Below are 7,969 nucleotides of genomic sequence, written 5' to 3'. Positions count from 1 at the left end.
CCTCCAATCTCATAGTTCCCCAGCCCCGCACGGCCCGATCTTACCTCCTACCCAAAATCCACAAACAGAACTGTCCCGGCAGACCCATTGTCTCTGCCTGCTCATGCCCCACCGAACATATCTCTACCTACCTCAACTCCATCCTATCCCCCCTGGTTAAATCCCTCCCCACCTACGTCCAAGACACCTCACACGCTCTCCATCTCCTTGATAACTTCCGGTTCCCAGGCCCCCACTCCCTCATCTTCACCATGGATGTCCAGTCACTCTACACATCCATCCCCCACAAAGATGGTCTCGAAGCCCTCCGTTTCTTCCTCGAACGTAGAACCAGCCAATCCCCATCGACCAACACTCTCCTCCGCCTAGCAGAGCTGGTTCTTACCCTCAACAACTTCGCCTTTGACTCCTCCCACTTCCTCCAAACCAGAGGCGTAGCTATGGGCACTCGCATGGGCCCTAGCTACGCCTGCCTCTTTGTCGGGTACGTCGAACAATCCCTGTTCCAGACGTACACTGGCCCCATCCCCGAACTCTACCTCCGCTACATAGACGACTGCATTGGTGCTACCTCTTGTACCCATGCAGAACTCACTGACTTCATACACTTCACCTCCAATTTCCATCCTGCCCTTAAATATACCTGGACTATAATAATAATAATATAATATAATAAACATTTATTTTATATAGCGCTTTTCCAAGTGCTCAAAGACGCTTTACAAAACAGTCATGACATAAAAACAAACAGACGAACTGTCCCATCTCCGACATCTCCCTCCCGTTTCTGGACCTCACCTTCTCCATCACAGGAGACAGACTAGTGACGGACATTTACTATAAACCCACTGACTCGCACAGCTATCTGGACTACACTTATTCCCACCCGGTCCCCTGCAAAAAGTCTATCCCCTACTCCCAATTCCTCCGTCTACGCCGCATCTGCACCCGGGATGAGGTGTTTCACACTAGGGCTTCCGAGATGTCCTCGTTATTCCCCTCCTCCATTACAGATGAGGCTCTCACTAGGGTTTCTTCAACATCCCGCAGCTCCGCACTTGCTCCCCCTTCCCCCACTCGCAACAAGGACAGTATCCCCCTCGTTCTCACCTTCCACCCCACCAGCCAGCGGATCCAACATATCATCCACCAACATTTCCGTCACCTACAACGGGACCCCACCACTGGCCATGTCTTCCCATCCCCTTCCCTCTCTGCGTTCCGCAGAGATTGTTCCCTCCGTAACTCCCTGGTCCACTCGTCCCTTCCTATCCAAACCACCCCAACCCCGGGCACTTTCCCCTGCAACCGCACGAGATGCAACACCTGTCCCTTTACCTCCCCCCTCAACTCCATCCAAGGACCGAAACAGTCTTTCCAGGTGAGACAAAGGTTCACCTGCACCTCCTCCAACCTCATCTATTGCATCCGCTGCTCTCGATGTCAACTTATTTACATCAGCGAAACCAAGCGCATGCTCGGCGATCACTTCGCTGAACACCTGCGCTCGGTCCGCATTAACCAAACTGATCTCCCGGTGGCCGAGCACTTCGACTCCCCCTCCCATTCCCAGTCTGACCTTTCTGTCATGGGCCTTCTCCAGTGCCATAGTGAGGCCCACCGGAAATTGGAGGAACAGCACCTCATATTTCGCCTGGGCAGTTTGCAGCCCAGTGGTATGAACATTGACTTCTCCAACTTTAGATAGTTCCTCTGTCCCTCCCTTCCCCTCGTCCTTCCCAGATCTCCCTCTATCTTCCTGTCTCCACCTATATCCTTCCTTTGTCCCGCCTCCCTGACATCAGTCTGAAGAAGGGTCTCGACCCGAAACGTCACCCATTCCTTCTCTCCCGAGATGCTGCCTGACCTGCTGAGTTACTCTAGCATTTTGTGAATAAATCGATTTGTACCAGCATCTGCAGCTATTTTCTTATAGAGAAATAACCCAAATCTGTGTCATATTTCAGTTTCCTACTGGCCGCCTTACTTGTGCCTTTATCGTATAATTTTGTTTGTTATGGTACTACTGCTTGCCAAAGTTTCATTCTGCGTTTCGGATACTTGCATTGGGTTAACTTAATTTCAATAGAGAGGTGACCAGTAACTTGATTTCAGTGGCCTTAATCCGATTGAATTTGAATTGCTCTACCACCCGTGGCAGTGCGTTCCTGGTACTCATCACTCTGTGTAAAAACATTGCCCCGCACACCTCCTTTAACCTTTCCCTCTCTCACCTTAAAGCTATAGCCTATAGTCGTTGACAGTTCCATCCTGGGAAAATGGTTCTGACTCTCCTATCCATTCCTCAAAATTTTATGTACAACTATGAGATCTCCCCTCAGCCCTTGACGTTCCAGAGAAGACATCCAGGGTATCACCAAATCAGCCATCCGTCGCTTTGCTCGGCCACGTAGGATCAAGTGGATCTGGGGTCTCAAGGAGAGATGCTGATGGTTTAACAGAAAATGTGATCAGGAATGCGGCCATGTACATCACACACGGCAAGCGCAAGATGGTCACTGCCTTGAATGTGGTGTACACTCTGAAAAGCCAGGGCTGCACTTTCTTTGGGTTTTCGGGACTGAAAAACTCCCCTTTCTCCCGTTGTTTTAACCTCAGACCATCTTCTAAGAGCCCCGCCCCCTCCCCTGTCTCACAGAGGGAGTCGTGAATCGGGAGGAGATGGAGATTGTAATGTCCTTAATTAAATTGTATTTATTCTCGGTTGTTCGATGAGAAAAGGTGAGGTTTAATGAATATAAATGAATATCGCTGACTAGAACAATGAATATCGGACATTCAAAGAATGAGGGGACACCTGAGGTAGAAGATCCTCTTTACCTTACCTAAGATCCTCTTTACCAACACTCCTTCTCTGCTCAGTGAAGGCCAGCATGAATCAGCCTTCATCTCCAACGTATCTAGTTGTGATGCCACTTTCAGGCTCCATTGCTCCAACACTCACCAGGGCCCTATCATTTATTGTGAAGGCTCTGTCCTTGTATGATTTTCCAAATTGCAACACCTCATACTTATCCATTAAACTCCTACTTTCCCAGATCTAGATGCTGATGTAATTTTTGTCTACAGTACCACCTGCTTCGGTGTCATCTGCAAACTCACTAATCATGGAAGCCTGGGTTCACATTAAATTGGGAAGGAGGGAGTGAGAAAGAGGGGTAGAGGTATAGGTAGAGATATACAGTGTGGAAACACTGTTATGCTATCCCACCTTTGCATCCATCACACGAGGGACAATTTACAGAAGCCAGTTAACTTTCAAAACTGCAGATCCTTGGAATGTGTGCCCTGAGAAAACCCATGCGGTCACAGGGAGAATGTAGTCAGGATCGAACCCAGGTCTCTGGCACTCTACCGTTGTGCCAGTGTGCTGAATCATTGTTAGGTACGGGTGAGTTGCTGGAAGACTCGAAACTGGTTAATGCTGTGCCGCTATAATGTGGTCTGCAGGCAAACCCTGGATACTATGAAGTAGTGAACTTAACATCCGTGGTAGGCAGATGATTCTGATGGATGAAATATATAAGCATTTTAGATAGACATGGGATAATTAGAAATAATCAGCATTGTCTCATTGTTGGAGATCATGTCTCGTGAATTTGATTGCATTTTAAAGAAGTAACCGAGAAGGTTAACAAGATCAAGGCCATAGACATTGTCTATATGAACTTTGGCAAAGCTTTTAATATGCCTCCACATGGGAGGCTGCTCTGAAAGGTTTGATCACGTGGGATCCTGAGAGACGAGCTAACTGGATACAGAATTGGCTTCATGGCTGGGATCAAAGGGTGGTGAACAACCATGGCGCCGAGGACTAGAGCGATGTCCGATAACTGGAAAGCGCCCCGATATGCTTGGCTCGCCCCACAGGCCTCCCACGGGAATGTGGTGAAGCCGGGCGGCGAGGTCTGTCTAGGCCGAAGGAGCCTCAGAGGTGGCAGCGATGGGAGCCGTGGCGGCGGTAGCCGATGCCTCGACGGCTACAGGAGCCTCGGCGGCAGTAGGGCCTCGCGGTCGATGAAAGTGAGGGGGGAGGGGAAGACAATCGGGACCCCACTATATTTGTGGGTATTTTTACGACCAACATGAAATGCTTTCTTTATTCCATGAGAAACTTATTACCCCAACACAATTCTCTTGGAATAAACTGTTCCAATGAAAATTCACAGCTTTTAGTTAATGGCCCACTTAGTCGGACACTTAGCACAGAGCAGGCATTTCTTCAGCTAAGTAGCTCGCTACCTCATTACAGATTCTTAATCAGTGAATATATTCAAAGCCAAGGAGGGGTATGTGGGAAATTCAACCTCTCTAATTGTTGCCTGAATATTGACGATAATGGACAGGCAGTAATGGACTTATCCGAAGGAATCCGGAAATTGGCGCATGTTCCAGTACAAAAGTGGAACTCAATTATGGGCATTGGATGGTGGGATTCCCTCCTGGGAGGATCATGGTGGAAAACGGTGGCACTGGTGATTTTATGTGCGCTGGCTGGGCTGATCTTTATCCCCTGTTGTATACCTTGTCTTAGAGAGCTTATAACCAGGAGCATAAGCCAGATGCAGGCTGTAGCAATGCCAATGGGGACAAGAGGGGAGGTGCAGAAAATTATGATAATGCGACCAGGGAAGGTTCTGGATTCCCAGAGAAAGGAAATTAGGAGAATGCTACATCTGTTGGAGGAAAAGGGGTTTGAAAATGGGGTTTAATCAGGGAATGCGTAGCAAAAGAAAAAGGGTGAATTGTGAGAAACATGATGATTAAACCACCAGGGACAGGATGATTAAATTACCACCGCTCTTGTTAAGGCACTGATAACATGGTACAATGACAGAGATAAGCTACACAAACAGCTGTAATCTTAAGAAAATGCCTACGCGGCAGGAAAGGGTTAAAATGAGTCATGTGGATAACTACTGCGCTTGCTTAATGAGGTAAATGAATATTACATATACGCCCCTGATCGGGAAACTGCTAATTACCATGCACATGCAATGTATGATCTGGGAGGTACCCGAGGCAGTACAGAAGATTGTGCACCTCAGCGCTCTGATTGGAAGGAGCCCGAAGGGGAGGGGGATTCAACGAAATTGTATTGTATAAAGAGAAGGCACTGTCTTTGTCTCGGTTTGGAGAGGCACCCGGCTCTGCAGACTCGTGAATAAACGAATTTCTTGTTTTCACGACTTTGTCTCTGGCATCGTGATTGTGAGCACCAAATTACATCTCACAACTGACAAATATTGAATCTAAAGACATTGGATTATTGCGCTACTCTGATTAGGTCATGGTTTTCCATGTTGCGTGCCTTAATTATTGGTGTGATCGATTCCCCGGGGATGGCGCCGCCCGGATACCAAAAAAAGAAAAATAGGCTAAAAGTTAAGATTGAATAACTGAGCAGAAACTTAATCAGAAAAACTCTGAAATTTTATAAAGAGAATAATCTGACATATTGCGAAAGACGTGTCACGTTAATAAATATTTTTAAATTCCGATATAATTGATACAAGTACTTTCAACAAAATGATATTTTGTTTTTCTCCAATATTTGTTATTGGTAAAAGTGTTTTTTCACTCTAACAGGAATTAGGGACAAACTGACTCAGGTGCTGTTTATATTTATACATTTAATAAGAGGAAATTCTGAGACCGAGATCTTTGAGCTGCTTGACTCTGCAGCGTCCGACACGTGCAGTTAAATAGTGGAAGCGGGCTGGAAACATTTCATTGCTGCGGAGCGAAGCAGGCGGGCAGAGATCAAAGAGGGGGGGGAAGTTTTTAATTGCAGTGATGACCGACACTGCACGCGCGAAACGTGCCAAGAGGAAGACCAAATGATGACCAAAAAGGACTGTCCAAGTTAATCTTGCAAGCAGTGGCAGCTACGCATGAGCGACGAGGGCTCTCGTTGGTCGGTGTCAAGAAGATGCTCTCGGGCAGTGGTTACGACGTGACGAAGAACAACTTTGGATCGTTAGTGAATGTTACGGGCACGAGCGCCTCCAGCTCCTTCAAACTGAGCAAGGAGCAGAAAGACGAGGTGCAGCGGGTGGAAAGAAAAATGCTTGTACCTGGTGCCACGGCCACCAAAAAACCGAGGGGCAAACACGCGGCCAAAAGACCCGCTCCCGCGAAGAAACCCAGAAAGAAAGGGCCGTCCCGGCGGAGAATGAAGGACAGCCACAGGAAGTTGGCGAAAGGTGGAAGAAAGCTGAAAAATGCCCCGAGAACAAGAGCAGCCAGGAAGGGCGAGAATGGAAATCGCCAAAGGGCAAAGCCGAGGAAACCAACCAGACCGCTGAAGAAAGCAGAAAATGATCTGGCTGAGACATTGAACTCCGAGAAAGGAAACCAAGCTGGTTCGGTGCAGCAAGAGAGCACCTGAGTGAAGCAGATCATTTATGTTATGAAAATGCCAAAATAAGTGTGTTAAGTTAAATTTGGAATACGACATGGAGAGAATATTTAACTTAAAATAGTTAATTTAAAAGGTGCCATTTTTATGGAATAATAAAACAAAAACCTGCCAAATATAATTCAAATTGCTGTTTGGGGGCCTGTAGATAACTCCCATTAGGGTCTTTTTACCCTTATTATTCCTCATTTCTATCCATACTGATTCTACATCTCCTGATTCTATGTCACCCCTTGCAAGGGAGTGAATATCATTCCTTACCAACAAAGCAACCCCACCCCCTCTGCCCACCTGTCTGTCTTTTCTATACGTTGTGTACCCCTGAATATTCAGTTCCCAGCCCTGGTCCTCTTGTAGCCATGTCTCAGTGATTCCCACAACATCATACTTGCCCATGTCTCTAACTGAGCTTCAAGCTCATCCACTTTATTTTTTATACTTCGCACATTTAAATACAACACATTCATTTCGGTATTCACCTCCCCTCTCACACCGGTCACAATTGGGCCTGACCTTACTCTCTTATCCCTTCTAGAACTTCCCTTCCCATTTATTCGAGAGACCTTCGCAATTTCTCCTGTATTCGCTCCCCTTTTAACTCCATCTTCATATTCCCAATTTGTCAACCCCTCCCCCCCACTACTTAGTTTAAAACCACACGTGTAGCACTAGCAAACCTGCCTGCCAGAATGTTGGTCCCCCTGCTGTTAAGGTGCAACCCGTCCCTCTTGTACAGGTCACCCCTACCCAGAAGAGATCCCAGTCGTCTAGAAATCTAAACCTCTGCTCCCTGCACCAGCCCCTCAGCCATACATTCATATCCCCGATCTCTCTGTTTGTGCCCTCACCAGCACGAGGTACAGGTAGCAGTCCAGAGACAACCACCTTCTACGTCCTACTTCTCAGTCTTCTTCCTAACTCTCTAAACTCACGTTACAGTATCTCCTTCCTCTTTCTCCCGATGCCGTTCGTGCACAACTACTTCCGGTTGATCGCCTTCCCTCACTAGGATGTTCTGAAGCCGCTCCGTGATGTCTTGAACCCGAGCACCAGGGAGTCAACAGTCCATCCTCAAGTCCCGCCTGCCGCCACAGAATCTATTGTCCGTACCTCAGACAATGGAGTCACCCACTACTATGGCTCTTCCTGACTTCGGTCTCCGCGGTCGAGTCTCCTTGCCTGGATTAGAGCCGCCAACATGTCCGCCGCTCGGACTGGATGACGGGGTCTCCTGTCATCCACGTTCGCTCCCCCCTGAAACGGTCTCCCACCTTCGCTCGACCTGGACCCTTGGCGTGACAGCCTCACAGTAGATCCTGTCCAGCAAACTCTTGCATTCCTGGATGGCCCTGAGGTCATGCAGCTGCTTTTCCAACTCCATCACATGTCCATTCAGGAGCTGCCCCTGGACACATTTCTTGCAGGTGTAGCTCCCAGAAGCTCCAGCAGTGTCCCTACGTTCCCACATCCTGCAGGAAACACACTGCACCAACTTATTGGCCATTACTTTATTGTCTAAAAACAAAT

At 47.8% G+C, this 7,969-nt stretch overlaps 1 pseudogene; it reads left to right on the top strand.

The window, feature by feature from the left end:
- Positions 1–3,843: 3,843 nt before the first annotated feature.
- Positions 3,844–6,412, top strand: LOC144607432 (uncharacterized; annotated as a pseudogene).
- The last annotated feature ends 1,557 nt before the right edge of the window (positions 6,413–7,969 follow it).

The sequence above is a fragment of the Rhinoraja longicauda genome, chromosome 28 (assembly GCF_053455715.1).
Source record: "Rhinoraja longicauda isolate Sanriku21f chromosome 28, sRhiLon1.1, whole genome shotgun sequence".
In the NCBI taxonomy this organism is placed as follows: domain Eukaryota; kingdom Metazoa; phylum Chordata; class Chondrichthyes; order Rajiformes; family Arhynchobatidae; genus Rhinoraja; species Rhinoraja longicauda.
The sequence above is the reverse complement of the archived record's forward strand: the minus strand, read 5'-3'. Positions and strand labels throughout refer to the sequence as shown.